We start from the raw sequence: 17,895 nt of genomic DNA, 5'->3' as shown, positions 1-17,895 counted from the left end.
AAACAGACACGAGAATGGGAGGGGTGGGGAGGAGTCACAAAACAAAACCCAAAAGGCAGCGAAAAGAAAAAAGGGGCCGGTGGGTGGGTGGGGGTGGGGGGGGGGGGGGGCTTTCCCGTCATGTTTGTCGCAGATTTACCAGTCTGGGAGTAAACACAGGGAGGGCACGTATTCTTCTCCAAACCAGGGAGTTCCTGAGAATCTGATATTCTCTGGGCAGGCTTTTGGAGTAAAGTTGAGGATGGAACCCAAAAGTGTCTCATGTCAGGACATCTGGGGAGGAAGGGTTGAGTAGGGGTTTTTTTCTAGTAGTGTTACAAAAAATTTCAGGAGATTTCTAATTGTCTCTTTGCTCCCTCTCATGAGAAAGGCAGTTGGAGTTAGCCACAAAATCCAGTCCTTTATTGAATATGATCTTTCCAAGTGGTTGTTTTAGGGTCACCAAGAAAGGAGATGGCAGCTGAGGGGAGGGAAGAAAGAAGTATAGTATTAAGAGGGATGGAGTAGAAATAGGATTAACAAATAGGGCCTTACATCAGGGAAGTGTGTGGTTAGCACTGAGGTAAAGGGGGGGGACCTTCAAAACTGTAGGAAGGGAAATAGGTAAGTGTTTGTCCTGGTTTAGGATCCTCTTGTAATGGGCTCTAATCAGTGGACCATCCCCTCTGGACCTACAAATCCTTTCCCTTCACCTTTGTCTCTTGTGACCAAGGAAAGATGGTATCCCGTCAGGAATGTGAAAAGGAGAATTTTATTTTCTCTACCCCATCCCTGTTTTCTGTGGGCCATATTTAGCTGCTATTTTGAGACTTCCAGGGAAACTAGGGTGGAAAGGAGCACATTTCAAGGGAGAAGTATCTGTGGAGAAAGAGCCATTTCATTCAGCTTCCCTAATCAACCCAGCTTTTGCTTCCAGTTTTCTGGTGTCCTCACCTGATCCTCATCAAAACCCTCTCTACCCCATGTACCAAATATTCCCACCATCTGTCCTGGAGGGAGTTTGAGTGCGAGGACCATGATTTATGTTATATTAGATCACATTTGTGTAACTTTAAATGGAAGGGAAAACAGCCCTACTCTGGAATTGTGGGGTGGTTTCTCCTCAGTACAGTGTACAGTTTGCTTGCTCATGTAAACATCAGATAATCTTTGCATAGAAAGAAATCCAGATGGTATTTTCCACTAACCTTGCTGGCCCCCTCTGAGGATCCTGGGAGAGCAAATACACCGAGTCCATTGTCCTTTGGTTTCTATTTCATTTTACTTCTCACTTCCTTCTTCGCTTTAAGGTGAAGGAGAAACACCATGCTTCAACCTCTCTGCAGTCCAGCTTTCCTCTCTGGTGAGTTCACAGAAGAAATAGGGAGGATGTTCTCTAACAGAAAAGCTTGCTGATGGTAGTGGTTGGGAAAAGTACAAATGCAAACACTTACCTAGCACCAGCAAAGACTGCATCCTGTAGGTGCTGATAAGAATGCCAAACAGTACTTTTATACTTAGAAAGCTGTGTTATCATGATTACTATAGCCATTCATTACATTGTTTGTGAGATCCATCAGTATTATGGCCCTTGTCTTAAAGAGGACTAAGGCATCTCAAGAGAGTCATGGGAGTGTCAAATAGGTCTAGTCTGGCCTCTGTGGTTTGCATTTTAATTACTAAGGACAATTATTTGTTGCCTATTTCAAGGGCTTTTTTTTAAATTCCTACTTGTTTGAAAAAAATCTAGGGCTACTTCAGAAAGGAACAGGGCAGGTATTTCCTCATTTGTAAGACTGACCTTTGTTAGTCATGTGTTAACATTAAAGGATTATGGATCAAGGGTGCTTTGCTAGAGTCCACCCTTCTACCTCCCCTTCCCCAGAAAAGCCTTTAGGGAACAAGTAAGAAAGTGGGGCTTCTGAGCTAGTACCCTCTATCTCCCAGGAACCTACTTCACAGACTCTTATGTTTGACAATTCCAACCTGGAGGGGAGGAAGCTCCAAGATTGCCATATTGGCCCTTTACAGTCTTGGTGAAGGTTTTCTAAGGATTTCCTTAGAATTAATGTGAGTAGTTCTATCCCAGGAGAACTTTGGGGGAACTGTAGGAAAAAAGGCATGTCTACACTGCTACAAACAAAATAAAAAACATCAACTTGAAAGGCATTTTATTTTTAATGGAATCCTGTTGAGAGTTCTGTTCTGTTGCACATGCCCAGATGACTTTGTACCACTTGGGTCTCACAAATGCAAATGAACATTTGAATTATGAATGTTGTTTTGGAAGACATTTTTTTCAAAAAACAAAACTGGGGGGGGGGAAATAATAAAAGCAAAACAGGTGTCCAATGATTATCTTGACTTAATAGTCTAAACTTATAGCTTTAAGGGGGTAAAAATTCTTTTTTGGATGCCTCTTGGCTACATTGTTTATTACTATTTATTAACAGGCCCTCTTGATCATGGTCCATTTCTCCAGTTTGGGAAGCAAACCATCCCTTTGCTTCTCTGCCTTTATATAACATTAATTATCTCTGAAAGGAAATCATCAAAAGATCAACTCCTATTATCCCTTTCTCTGGGAATTTTTGGGGGGCAGGGAGTATTGGGGAAGAGGGAATAGATTGAAAATTTATCATTGAAATAAGTTGTGGGAGAGGTTGCTGTAGATCTCATTTAACTGTACTTGTTTCGTTCCCATAGAAAAGAGTCAGCTCCAGCATGAATGCTGTTTTGCCCTCCTTTAAGTAAATAAAACATTTTAACCAAAAGGGGTGGGGCGGGGTTGGGTAAGGGGGCAGGGACAAAGGTGTAATAACTGCTTCTCTTCTGATCGATTCTATTTTATGATCTATGGAACCTTTCAGGAACTCCTCTGTATAGCGTATGCCTGTATTTGGTCCTCCCAAAGTTTTTGGTTTTATGTCTCTAGTTTTCTTTTAGAATGTTCTTTGGCACCCTTGAATGTGTTAAGCAATATGAAAATAATTATTACCCATCAATCCATTTGTCACCACAGAGTCAATTTTTTTTTTTAAATCTGGATTCTTTAGGAGTTTAGTCAAGTAGTTTTAACTGCAATTAAGTGGTTTTTTCAAAGCTTGTGCATGGATCTGGAAATAAAACAAGATGAGAATTTCTGCCAGTACTCTAAGCCCGCCCGGAGCTGTTGCATAGCCCCTCTGTGGGATCTCTACAGCTTCATCAGAGGCTACGCATGTGTCATTTAAATTAAGAATTTGTTTTTTAGACAATCTGAACTGTCATTTTTGAACTTGTGCACATTTGAATGCAGTGTAATTTGTGAAAAGGATAATTTAAAGAACTTCAGGATAACAGGTTTTGTGTTGCAAATGGGGTGGGGTGGGGGGCATGGAATTTCCTTACTGTTTTCAGGTTGTTTTTATTTAATAATGGTTTTCTGGATAATGTTCTGGTATTTGGCTACCAGTACAATGTATTTGTCATTAAATTCGTAAGATGTTGATCACGTGACTCTAACTTTGGTATTTATCCTTTAAAGTGCCTCTTCTACATCAATCCAAATAAACCTGCTCTAAGATACTCAAAGAGTATCTTACTATAGCACCATTACTAACAAGTGACACGTGCTTTAGAGGATTAAAAAAACTGGGTCAGTGTCTCACCCTTGTCACAAATCTGGAAGAGTTCAGGTCACCAAATTCAACACACATTTACTGAAACCATACTCTGGCATTCCAATAGTACCCTGGTCCTACAAAGATGTAACTAGATACTGTCTCTACCCTCGGTCCTCCTCTTCAAGCAGGCTTACCAAAAAGAGAAAAAAAAAGTAACTGCAGCGATAGTTTTCTGGTACTAGAAAATCTCATAATCTAGAAAGAATGATTTTTTTTTAATTCAATCTAATAATGTGTGGCTATTAGGGCTTCCTAAAATGAGCCAGTCCTCTATGTCAGTTGGGATGAGCTAGGTATTTGAGAAGTTGGGAAGAGACATTTTCCTACCAACCTCATGAAAACTCATGAACAGTTTTGGAGTTGAGGATGTAGAGAGAGTGAGAAGGAGTGGTGGAGCCAAGATGAGAAAGAGTGATATGTACCATCTCCCTTTATTGATAAACATTTTATTGCTCAATGTGAGGCCTCAATGAAGCTAACTGATACCTTTGTAAAAATGTTTTATTGATACCTTTTCTCTTTTGTCAAGTCATTTCTAGATCCTGGTTGAACCCTCCTGTGTGACAGAAAAAAGCAATTCCTACCCCTGCAGTCTGATAATATATAAAGACTCTGGCCTTACTGCCTCTGGGGTAGGCAGTTTTGCTTACTTGTTCTAGGATTTTAATTTATGAGTGAATCTTTTATTTACATTATTATGATCATTGTGTGTATTGTTTCAGTTCAGCTTTGCTGGGTATCATTTCATATAAATCTCATGTTTCTCATTTTCTAATTGGTAATTTAGTATTGTAAACTGTATTGCATTCATGTGTTGTAGGTTTTTTAGCCATCCCTCAGTTGAATGGCAACTAATTTATTTCCACTTCTCTGCTTCATAAAAGAGTGCTACTGTTAATATTTTGGTATATTTCGGACTTTTGTTTCCCTTTTTTATTCTCATGGGGTATATACCCAATAGTGGGATAACTGAGTCCAAAGATTTGGACAGTTAAATTTTTAAAGGATTTTTATTGATGTCTTTTTAAAAAAATATCACCAGTTTCTCCTTGTCTCCCTCTTCCTCCCCCTTTCCTAGAGAACCATCCCATATAACAATCCTTTTAAAGACAGAAAGAAAAAAATCAACAAAATGGTCTAATATATCAAGGAAATTTGAAAATATGTACCATATACCACACTAGTGGATCTCCCACCTCTACAAAGAGGTAGAGTGGGAACATCTTTTTAGATCTCTTCTTTGGATTCCTGCTTGTTCTTTACAATTTTTCAAGTCACTTTTGACCTTTTTTAAATGGTTCTTTCCCATTTACTTTAGAATAGCTATTGTGTAAATATTTTCTGGCTCTTCCCTATATGAGAACAGGGCCAAAAGGAAGATTTGGGCCCTCCCTTGGCAGCCCTCCTTCCATATCCCTGCCTTGCCCTTGATGCCTGTTTCACCCAAGGTACTCTTTGGTCTAATGGTCTGAAAATGTTCTCTCAAAACTACCAACGTTTTCTTAAAAAAAAAAAAAGTTTGGGTTTTTTTCTCTCTCCCATTAACGAGCATTTATTTTCTCTAACCCACTGCCTTCCCACTGGGGCAAAAGTAAGGAAAACAAAACTCTGGTAACAAACATGTACAGTCAAATTCTCACCAAAAAGAAGAAATATACTAAAAGATTGTGATTGAAGAGAAATTTCAGTGTTCTGTGTCAAATCAGATAATTTTTGGCATTCCTATAGTGCTTTATGATTTGAAAAGCACTTGCTGCTTTAGAAGGAAGAAAGTTCCTTCTATCCTTATAGCAACCCTGGGAAGTTAGTTATCCCCCTGTTTACAGATGAGATAACAAAGTTCAGATGACTTGCCCAAGGTCACAGCTAGTGTGATCACTGAGGCCAGATTTGAACTTGTCTTCCTGACTTGAGGTCCAGTGATATGGTGCCACCTAGTCATCTTAATACCACAGCAACTAAGGGTGGAAGCTGATTCAAGAGTATGACTATAATATTGTGTGGCTGATTACAGAGTGGAACTGGAGTTCATAGGAGTTGAAGGTGCCCTGCAGTACAGCGTTTGAAGGAACATGGACATGTTCCCAATATGTAGGAGAAAAGATAGAGTGAGCAATGTACTGAATTTGAGAAAGGCAGGAGTTTGACCTGGATACCAGCAGATGACTGCAGTAAGAATTTGGATTTGCACATGGTCACCAGCCTATCATTCCAGGTGGGAATTGAACCCAAGTTTGTAGGGAATGAGTCAGTTGACAGGAAAAGCTTGAAAACAAGTGACCAGTTGCTTCTCTTGGGTGAGTAGAAGGAGCCTACAATGTTCTGTGGCACCAGGTCTGAATTGTTGCAGAGGCTTTTTTTTTTTTTTTCTGAGACATGAGCAGTTGACTCATCTTCCATGCTTGGCCATGGTGATCTCCCTTTCCTTCATTTCCAGTTGACCCTAGTGATTCAGTGCCTTGACTCTGGGTCCTCTCTGCAATGCCCCCCAAGAAACAGGCTCTGACTGAGGGCAACAAGAAGGCAGCAAAAAAATGGGATCATTGAGGCTAAAACTTTTGGCTTGAATAATAAAAAGGGACAAAACAAGAGAAGTTCATCAAAGCTGTGACTCATCAAGTTAAATCTGGTCAACAAAGTCCATGACAAGCTGCAGAAAGTGAAGGTGATACAAAAAAAAAAAAAAGATGATGAGAAGAAAGAAATTCAAGAACTAAATGAACTGAAAATAAGGTACCAGATATGCGTTGTTCAGGCAAGGGAAACATGCTAAAAGAGATAAATCTAAGTTCTCCCCGTGATTTGTTTCTGAAAAGAATACTTGAAAATGAACGTGTTTATGTAGATGCAAGAGATGAACTTGAAAAAGATACCATGGATAACTGGGATGAGAAAAAGTTGGAAGAAATGGTAAATAAGAAGCAGGATGAGGCAGAAAAGAAAAAAACGTGTTTTCTTGATGCTACTGAAAACAACAAATATGGCTGGTTCAAAATTTGCCTTGGAGGTGGTAATAACTATTATATATTGCCATGCTCTCCCTTCTGGTTTTGTCTTTTTAACAATTTTCTATCTTTTCTTTTTATTAGAAGATCTAATTGAGAGGATTCTTCACTAGAACTAAATGTTACCAATATCACTTTAGAGTCTTTTCTTGCATGGAAGAAAAGAAAAAGCCAAAGATTGATAAGCTTAAGCAAGATACTGAAAGAAGAAAAGCAGTCTTTTAAAGGCAGAAAAAGCACTAGTGATCAATAACTGCCTTGAGTATTGTGAATTTGTCCTAAGTTGGTTGATGATGAAGCAGCAGATTATATTCGGTGCACTCAAGGAACAGGTGGTGACAAGGTTAAAGATCTAGTAAGAGTAAATGATATAGATTCCAATCAGTATATCCCAAAGGATGTGGATGAGACTGGCATTACTGTGTCCAGGCTTGAAAGATTTAGTATGTATACCTCAGTAGAGGATAATGATAAATTGAGTGTAGGTACCTTCATGAGGTAGAGTAGAAAATTGAGAACAAGTGATTTGGAACAAAATAATAACAGGAAAATGAAGTTGTTTGGCGTTGTCCTATTTTTATGAAAACCTTTTTACTGGAGAGAATTTGGGTGAGCTAGAAGAATTCAACACTTGACTTAGAGGAATGACAGGCAAGTCAGATGAAAAAAGAAGTGTCAGGTCCATGTACATTAAGAATTGACTTGGGGCGGCCAGGTGGCTCAGCGAGTAAGAGCACTGGCCCCAGTGTTGGGATGACCTGGGGAATCGAATCAGGGTTCAGATACTTAGCACCACACCCAGAAGTAACTGGCCATGTAACCTTGAGCAAGTTACTTAACCCCAATTGCTTTAAAAAAAAGGAAAAAAATTGACTAAATGATTTTTTTCTAACTTGTCTTGAATTCTTAAAGAGAACATTTATGATTTCTCATACTGATTGTGGGAGGGAAGCATTCCCTCTTCCCTTCCCCCCTCCAAAAAAAGGAATCTTCACCTTTATCACTGCTATTCTGACCTGACTACACCTCATATTGAATTCAGAGTAGGTCATAAGTAATCTAAAATATTATGGCTACAGAAAAGATTTTGTAAATTATTGAAGTAGGAAGTGTGACTGCTTTTTTTCCAATTTGTGTTTCATTGGGTATGTGTTATTATCAAGTACAATATACATATTGGAAATATCCCTCATTTAAGTTTCATCTTTTTAATGAGTGGTTTAATTTACTTTGTATTTGCACACAATTTTTTAAAAAACTGTCTAAAAAGCACTGTACCTTATAGATTACTGATGCAAATTCAGTGTTGTGTTTTTTGGGATTTTGAGTAATTTCTCAAATGAACATAAATGACAGCATTATCTGGAATGCCCTCTGTAAACCACTTAAAATTTTCCCTCTTCCTTTTTGCGAACCAACTTGTAAAATAAAGGCCATCAACTGTTAAAATCAGAAAAAGCAGTGATAAGAGTATAGAAAATAAAAGATCAGGTGATTTTTTTTTTTAAATAAGAGGATACAGAACTTCCAGTTCACATGAGCAACAAGATGGCAGGATAGACATTTTCTCTATTCCACATGACTCCTCAGACCTCCCCAGAACAGAAGTTTAACTGCCAAAGACAAAGGAACTTTGCTATTTCTGTGGTCTAGGACACCAAAAATCCAAAAGAAAGTTTAAAAAGAAAACACCCAGGAACTGATGTTGACTAATCTTGAGCTTATTCATGACTCCTCCCCCACCTCACTACCAGCATTGAGATTTCACTAGTAAATCTAAGAATAAAACAGGCCTCCTTCAAAGCCCCTTCCCTACGTGTCCTGCCCAGGGCCACAACCAAGGAGCACCAATGCTGCAAAGCTCTGAACTGCTGGTGCCAGGCCAAATACCTAATGAACAGAGGAATTGGGATAGGTCATTGAGACAGGTGACTGTACATGTAGGGAACTGCTGAGCACTCCACCAAACCTGAGGACATCCCAGCATCAAAACGGGGCCAGTGCTGATCACCCAAAAGTTAGTTGAGACAGAGACCTGGGCTGGTGACACATGAATTGCTTAGTACACAAGGAGGCTAAGACACTTTGAGATCTAGTCCCCAAGGAAACCTCAGTCAGAGGAAAGGGAGGAGACAAACTGCCAAAGATTCCAGGAAGAAATATCAAATAATATCAAAGACCTTGAACATAAATATTAACAGAAGGAAATAAGGCTGCCAGGTCTAGTAAATTAATTCAAACACTTCTGAATAAATACTGCAAAACTAAGGGAAATGATGGAACAATGAGAGAGAGTACCCTGTGGAATTTGAGAGGAACATGAAACCACAATACACTGCTCCAAAGTGGTTTACAAGTGAAATTATAATTATGAGAACAAAATTCACGTCCTGTAGAGCAAAAATAATCAGAATTGAAAAACTTAAATACACAATGGCAGTTCTCACCAAAGAAACAAAAAAAGAGAACCATGCAATGGGGATGTAAATACACAGAAGTGAAGGACAATCTAGAAGAGAAGCAAAAAACATTAAAATAAACTTTTTACTCCAAAACACCTGGACCTAGAAAACAGAATACATAGAAACAATCTAAGGATCAAATATCCTCCCAGAAGAATATTACAGGACAAAAAAATCTTGACACCATAATGAAGTAATAGAAGAAAATTGCCCTGAACTTCTGAACATAGAAAATGAAATTCCAATTAGAGTTTATAGATCAACTCTAAGAAAGACCCCCAAGGCTGCAAACTCCAAGACACAGTAATTAAACTGAATAATTCAGAAACAAGTTCTACAGGCCATCAGGAGAAAGACCTTCAAAAACAAAGGAAAGGACATTCAAATGATGCAAAGCTGTTCCACATCCAGTACAAAAAGTAGTGAATGGAATAAGGTCAGAAGAGCAATGGAGCTCAAGATTCAGTCCAGGGGGGCATATCCAGCGAATCTCGATTTAACCATACAGCATAAGAAATAGATGTTCAATAATAAAGAGTTTGAAACATTTTTAGAAAGAAAACCAGAATTGAAGAAATATTTTACGTCTCAGACAACAGAAATAAAGAGGAATAAATTAATGTAGACAATGACAGCAACAGAGCCACAACTGAAAGACTAGCAAGAGACTTCTTTCTATGTACACAAGAAGAGAGGTGAAAATGGAAATCTGGGGGAGGCAACAGTGAAGAGGTGCATGGGGGCATTAGGGACAGAGCCTGGCGACACCCTGCCTACAGGTGAATGCTTTTGTGAGACTGAAATGCAACATGGGAGGGTACGTGTAAGGGTGAGGAGGAGGGACGGGAGAGTGGAGTGAGTGATGATGCACTTGTGTCAAATCTAGGGCTGGTAAGGAGGCGAAGGTGACCTTTGTGGTTTCAGAAAGAGAAAAGCTTATAGGAGAATTGGTGAGGAGGAGAGGGGAGAGATTGTAAAGGAGAGGAGAGGAGAGGAAGGAGGACTTACTTGGGAGGTAGGAAGGAGTTCCATTGATGAATGCTCTTGTGGGTGAAGGGAGAAGAGGAATTTACACTGCATAAGGTCAGAGTGTTTTGGTGCCTACCTATCTTGAATTGGGGGAGTGGGGGTACCTGGCACCTGGAGGAGTGGGTGTGTGTATCCATGGACCCAGGGAGGAGATTTCTATGCAAATTTAGGAGAAAGGGTCAACAAGGGTTGGGGGGGGGGAAGGAGGGATGTGCCTTACCATGGGGTGGTGTCCTCTCCAACACCTGCAATAATTAGCCTTCTGAGAGTGAGGCACAAAGGAAAAAGGGGATCCTTGGGGCAAGCTCTCCAATGCAGTGGCAGGAAGCACCTCAAGGGCAGAGCCTAGAATGGAGATCTTAAAAGGCTCGAATGAAGACTACTGAGAAAAGAGACCAGATGATTACAGCGGTCATGAATCTGAGAATGAGAGTCTAGAGTAAATGGAGAGAGAAGATAGATCATGAAAAGTAAAAGAAAACCTTTTTTAAAAGGGGTACAAAAATGAAATATTAAAAAACCTAATGAACAGGACTAGCTAAAGGGGAGGAGAAGAAAGGAGAATCTACCTAAGAGGGTGGAAATATACAAGTAGATAAAAGAGAGGAACTAGCAAAACCTTAAGAGGAAAAGGGTAACAAGTGAGAAGAGGAGATCTAAGGTGAGGGGAAAAGAGGCAGTGGGGACAGGGCCACCTTAAAAAAAATAGCCAAAGAAACATTTTATTTATAGCAGAAGAGGGGAAAAATGATAAAACCCAATTTTAGAAAAAAAGATGGAAGAAAATATAAACCTAAATTATTTTAAATGTGAATGAATTAAACAATCTGGTGGGGGGGGCGGGGCACGCAGGAAGGATGACATTGGATGAGAAAGCAAAACCCTAAAATCTGTTGTTTACAAGAAACATTTTAAAATCCAAGACATAAACAAAATAAGTTTAGGGGCTGGAATTTTTTTTTTTTACTATGCATCAAATGAATCCAAAGAAAGCAGGAGCTGTCATCATGCTATAACAAAGCAAAAACAAAACAAAAAGACTTTAAAAAAATATTTTTTTAAAGATAAACAAGGATGTCATGCTGAAAGGAAACAGACAACAAACCATTTTCAGTAATAAACTTATATGCATCAAATTCCTTAGCATACAATTCATAAAACATCTCAGCTTCAAGAAGATGGTAACACAGTAGTGACAGGAAGCTTCAATACCCTTCTAACAAGTTTGGAAAAGGAAGAATATGCTACTGAACATTTTTTGGAAAAACTAGTGATAAAAGGCTCATAGTATCTTCTAAATGAAACAGCAAAAAAATACATGTTTCTCTGTACCACATGGAACATATACAAAAATTGACCACATACTAGGGCACAGAAATAGTGCAAACAAATGTAAAAAGGCAGAAATAATTAAGACCTCCTTTACAGAACACAATGCAATAAGAATAGAAATTGGTTCAGGGACCACAAATGAAAGATACCCAAGTGGAGACTTAGCAATGCAATCTTTTTTTTCTTTTTTTGGAGGGGGGGAAGGCAAGGCAATTGGGATTAAGTGATTTGCCCAAGGTCACCCAGCAAGTGTGCCAACTGTCAGGTCAGATTTGAACTCAGGTCCTCCTGACTCCAGGGCTGGTGCTCTATTCACTGAACCGTCTAGCTGCCCTGGCAATGAAATCTTAATTACTGATCACTTAATCACTGATTATTAGTGGGCCAAAGGACAAGTCACAAAAAATAAATAAATAAAAGAAAATTATAGACTTACAAACATTTATTAATAACATAGAAAAAAGATTAACTGAATATGTATTTTTAAAAGTTAGAGAATCAGTAAATAAGCCTAATAAGTTAAGCACTTTTCTGATAGTTAAGAATGGGAAACAATGGGGGCAGCCAGGTAGTACAACGAGTAAGAGTGGCAGAAAAAAATGTTTAGAGAAGAGTAAGATTATTTTGCTGTAGTGAAGACCAAGTTACAATTGGTGGGTTAAGAATTTGTAGGAAACTCAACGTAGTTCCTTAATTTCTTTCAGCTTTCTTCAGCAACATTTCAGAGTGAGGGAAGTGAATGGTGGGAATAATCCAGAGCTGGCGTCTAACCAGGTATAACTGGAATTGGGAAAAGGAAGGAAGGAATTTGATAGTAGAGGACAGTGTAGAGCTGAATCAGTTCATGGAGATGTTGAAATTAGGAAGGGAGTAGATTGTAACCTGTATTCTGTGTTCTGGGAAAATACTAAAATGTGGTGAGTTTGGGGGTAGCAATGAGGATGAGGTCTAGGAATAGGTGTTGAAAGGAATAGGGAAAGATGGAATGATTTTTAAAATTATCAGATAAATTTCAGAGTTCATGAACATAGAAGTGGACTACTTGTGGATGATCACAAAACCAAAGAGTATAATGGAAACAGAGGAGAGGAATAAGTCCTCACTCCTAATAGAAGTCTGTTTCCTTCAGAGTTTGGATCAGGTACCATTTTCTTTCTTTTTTTTTTTTTACTTTAAATTTTAATATGTTTATTTACTTTTAGTTTACAATATTCAGTTCCTCAGTCCCTTGAATTTAAAATTTTCTCCCACTCCCTCTCTTCCCTCCTTCCCCCATGGGAGTATGCAATCAAATATAAGATCTACAAATACCTTCACATTAAACTTTAGTCAAGTTGTAAAGAGGGATTATAACCGATGGTGTGGACAATGAAAATGAAGAAATAAAACAAAACAAATAAAAAGAGCAGGTGGTTGGCTTCAATCTGCATTCAAACTGTAGTTCTTTCTCTGGATGTGGAATTCCCTTTCCATCATGAGTCATTTGGAGTTGTCTTATAACCTTGCATTGCTGAGAGGAACCCAGTCTATCTAAGTTGGTTGTCATACATAAGATGTGTCTAATTGTGTACAAAGTTCTCCTGGTTCTGCTCTCCTCACTCAGTATCAGTTTATATGTCTCTCCAGGTTATTATGAAGTTCATCTGCTCCTCATTTCTTAAAGCACAATAGTATTCCATTGCATTCATATACCACAACCTGTTTAGCCATTCCTCAGTTGATGGGCAGCCCCTTGATTTCCAATTCTTTGCCCAGGTGTCATTTTCTAAAATTTTTTCCCCAACTCCTCAGTTTCTGGTGCGACTCCAAATTAACTTGGATCTGTTCTAAATACATTTCAAATGTGCTTATTTTGAATATACTTATAGGTGCACACGTTATCTCATATAGAATGTAAGCTCCTTGAGGACAGGGACTTCTGTCTTTGTATTTCCATAGCCAAACGATTTATAATAAGATTGTATATGATACAATTGCTTATTGATTCCTTGACATTGCAAAAGTCTACTCAAATAACAAAGATAACATGAACTAAGGTTATGGATATATGAGTAGAAGAGTGAAGTAGTATGGAGAAGAGGGCCCAGGACAGAACCTTGAGGAATGACAACAGGAGAGAGTGTTCCAAAAACCTAGAAAGAAAAGAGTATTAAGGAGGAGAACATTATCAATTGTGTTAAAGACTGCAGATTTGTCAAGGGGAAAGAAGATTGAAAAAAGACCCAATATTGTATTTGGCAACTAAAAGATCATTAGTAACTTTGAAGAGGGCAGTTTCAGTGGAATGAATTAGATGGGGAGCCAGAATGTAAGGAGTTAAGAGAAGCGAAAGTGGGGGCGGCCAGGTAGCACAGTGAGTAAGAGCACCAGCCCCAGAGTTGGGATGACCTGGGATCGAATCTGGGCCCTGATACTTAGCACCACACCCAGAAATAACTGGCCGTGTAACCATGAGCAAGTTACTTAACCCCAATTGCTTTAAAAAAAAAAAAAGCGAAAGTGGGGGCACCTATTGTCGGTGACTTTTTAATGGACTTTAACCACGAAGGGCAGAACAGATATAAATTAATAGTAGGGATGGCAGAGTCAAATTTTTTCAGCATCGGGAAGACATGGGCATATTAGTAGGCAATAGGAAATGTACCAATAGAGAGGGAGAGATTGAAAATAAGTAATAGAATGGGGATGACCAAGGGAGCAATCTGTTGGGGGAGATGGGGTGGAATAGGGTCACTTGTACAAGTAGAAGGGTTAGCCCTGGTAAGGAGTAAGGCTATTCTTGTCATGAGAAAGAGGGGTGAAGAAAGAGATAATGTGAGAAGAAACCTGAGTAATGGAAGATGAAGAAGAGGAAGCTCACATTGAAAAGCCTCATTCTTTTCTGCAAAATATGAGGCAGTTCTCAGCTGAGAGAGTTGAGGGAATGTTTGAGGAGGGATGCAAAGGTTTGGAAGAGCTACTGTTGAGAGTGTGAGGTAAATTGGTAAAGGAGGCATAGTGAGATTGCCTAGCAATAGTGAAGGCCCTATTGAGTTTATGTAACATAAATTTGTAGTGCACCCAAGTCAGAACATATTGCATGGTTTTCTTTACTTTCATTTAGCAGCACATGTGTAGGCACTAGGACAATGAATGGTGGGAATGACTCAAGACTGAGGCTCGTTTGGGCACAATCAGTGATGTGATAAGGGGGCTAGGGATTCAAGAGAGAAGGACAGTGTAGAGTTGAACTGGTTCATCAAGGAGTCAAAATGTGGAGGAGAGAGTGGCTACTATAGGGAAGGTAGCCTGGGAAAGAATAGAGGGATCAAGGTATTAGAGGTCCTAGTATGGATGAAGAGTAGGGCTGTGTAAGGGAAGGCAGAGGGAGAAGTGAAAAGCCAATCGATTATGGTCAGATGGGGCGGTTTCAGGATTCTTGAAGCAGAGGTTGTGCATTTATGGGTAATGGCAAGATGAAGTGTATGACCACCTTTGTGCATGGCTGAGCTAGAATAGAGGAGCAGCTCACAGGCGATAGGTTGGTTGAGAAGCTAGGTGGTTAGGGTATTACAAAGTGTAAATTGATACATTAATGATAGCTTTTAATTTTATCATTACTATCTTGGATAGATTGACTTCTGGACAAGTTAGGTCACACAAGGTCTGGTATGGTCCTATAAAGTGGTTGCCAAGCTAGTCAGGGAGAAGTATATCTCATTTTAATCATGAGGGCAGGGCCATTTCACTTCAATGAGAATAATTATAATTTTAATTTCAGACTTCTCCATCCTTGGTTTTCTTTCCTCTGTGACTTCTATTATCTTCCTGAGACTCCCACTTTTTTCCATTTATTTCCTCTATCCCTTTTTTCTTCTCTTCCACTCAAGTCTCTCTATTACATTGATGATTAAGGGTGGGGAAGGGCCTGGAAAAGGAAGGTGGTAATAGTATACTTTGTTTGTAATAATTACAACATAGAGTTATACCCTTTTTTCAGTTGGCAATCCATGCTAGCACATTCACACAGTGTGCTGCTTTCCTACCCTGGGCTCAGTTCCTCCACCACCACCACCATGGGCTTTGGAGATCTCTAGATATCCATGGACCTGCAGCACCTCAATGATTTCCTGGCAGACAAGAGCTACATCAAAGGCTGACATTGCCGTATTTGAAGCTGTTTCTGGACTACCATCTGCCAATTTGTACCATGCTCTCCATTGGTATAACCACATAAAATCCTATGAGAAGCAAAGGGCAAGCTTGCCAGGAATAAAGACAGTTTTGGGCAAGGATGGGCCTGCTATTGCAGAAGATAGCACAGGAAGTGGAGCTACAGATAGCAAAGATGATGATGATGGCTGATCTCTTTGGGTCTAAGGAGGAGGAGGAATGGGAAGAAGCTAAGAGAAGAACACTCTGCACAGTACGAATCAAAGAAATTTTTAAAAACCCTGCAATTGTTAGAAGTCTTCTATCTTACTGGATGTAAAACCTTGGGATGATGAGACAGATGTGGCAGAATTGGAAGAATATGTCAGAAGCATTTGGACAGCTGGCTTGGTCTAGGGATCTTCTAAACTAGTTCCAGTGGAATATGGCATCAAGAAACTTCACATATGTCACCTACCCAGCAAAACTGAGTATCATGTTTCAGGGGAAAATATGCTCATTCGGTGGAATAAAGGACTTTCAAGCATTCTTGTTGAAAAAACCAGGGTTGAATAGAAAATTTGGCATTCAGATTCAAGAAGCATGAGAAGGTAAACAGAGAAATGAATTATAAAGAACTTATCAAAGTTGAACTATTAACATTCCTACATGGAAAAACAGTAAGTGTAACTTATGAAACCTTTCTCAGTAGTTGAAGGGAATAGAAATATATATATATATATGTCTATATATGAGGATATATGGGCATATGAATACATATGTGAATGTGTGTATATATGTTTACAGATATACATAGAGGGCACAGGTCCAATTTAACAGAAAGGGATGATACTTAAAAAGTGAAATTAACAGGTGAGAGAGGAATATAATGAGAGGAGATGGGGAGAGACAGAATGGGGTAAACTATCTCATATAGAAGAGGCAAGGGAAAATGGTTACAATGGAGGGGAAGAAAGGAAGGCAAAAGGGAATGGGCCAACCTCACTCCCATTGAATTTGGCTTGAGGAGGGAATGAAATACACACTAAATAGGGTATCTCACCCTATAGGAGAGTAGGGGGGAAGGGGATGAGACGGGGGATGATGGAAGGAAGGCTGGGGGTAGGGAAGTTGGAAGCACCCACTTTTGAAAAGGGATGGGATAAAAGTAGAGAATAGAACAAGTGGGAGGTGGGATAGGAGGGAGGGAAATAAAGTCAGTCTTTTTTTTTTTAAAGCAATTGGGGTTAGGTGACTTGCTCAGGGTCACACGGCCAGGTGTTTCTGGGTGGGTGCTGGGTGTCTGAGCCCAGAATCGATCCCGGGTCATCCTGGCTCTGGGGTCGGTGCTCTTGCTCACTGTGCTACCTAGCTGCCCCATCAGTCTTTTACAATATGTCTACTATGTTATTGTTTTGCATTAGCCACACATGTACAACCTATACTGAACTACTTATCTTCCCAGTAAGGGTGGGTGACAAGGGAGGAAGGGAATGAATCTGGAATTCAAAGTTTTAAAATCAAATGTTTAATATATATATATATATATACTATTATTAATACTATTTTACATGTAATTGGGAAATAAGATATACAGGCACTAGGGCATAGAGATCCACCATGCCCTACTAGAAAAGTTGAAAGGGTATGGGAGAAAATATGGAAGAAAGCAGATTGGAGAAGGGGATATCCTGTGGGATTGCTATTTTCAGGTGGTGGGTAGGGGAAAAATGGTGAGAAAATTTGTAACTCAAAATCTGGCAGAAATGTATGATGAAAATCCGAAGTTAATAAAGCATTTGAAGAAAAAAAAAGAAATAAATAAGCAAATAATGTGAAAAAAAAAACTTCACATACAATGTGTAGCTGAAAATGATAAAGTTGGGACAGATATGCCAGAGTCGCCTTGGAAGTCTATGTGCAATCCATGTATGTTGCTGCCTTCAATAAAATCCAAAACCCACCATCCTCAAAAATTGCATTTAAATAAAAAATATTTGCAAGAAAGAACAATAACAACAACAACTTGTTGTGAATATAGGCTCTGAATCAGCTTTCCCAGGTCTCTGTTGGAAGGAAACAACATGTTCAAGAAAAAATTAAAATGTTCTTACAGTGAAATAGTTTGCAAAGCACTTTCTTCACAGCCCTTTGAAGAGGAGAGCTAAAGAGACCTCAGAGGTGATTTAATCCAACCATGGAGAAGGAAATTGCAGACCACTCCAAGTATCTTTGCCAAGAAAACACCAAATGAAGGGTGGGATATGATTGAAAACAACTGAACAACAAACA

The 17,895-nt window shown here is 39.2% G+C and overlaps 2 pseudogenes; both read left to right on the top strand.

Annotated features, from left to right (window-relative positions):
* Positions 1–134: 134 nt before the first annotated feature.
* On the top strand, positions 135–10,723 carry LOC138162778 (zinc finger CCCH domain-containing protein 15 pseudogene; annotated as a pseudogene).
* A 4,804-nt stretch (positions 10,724–15,527) lies between these two features.
* Positions 15,528–17,593, top strand: LOC138162241 (elongation factor 1-beta pseudogene; annotated as a pseudogene).
* The last annotated feature ends 302 nt before the right edge of the window (positions 17,594–17,895 follow it).

This window comes from Petaurus breviceps, unplaced genomic scaffold (genome assembly GCF_028583685.1).
Source record: "Petaurus breviceps papuanus isolate PSGF00001 unplaced genomic scaffold, PetGlider_PUasm1.0 186, whole genome shotgun sequence".
Classification (NCBI taxonomy): Eukaryota; Metazoa; Chordata; class Mammalia; order Diprotodontia; family Petauridae; genus Petaurus; species Petaurus breviceps.
This window is presented reverse-complemented; position numbering and strand designations above follow the sequence as displayed.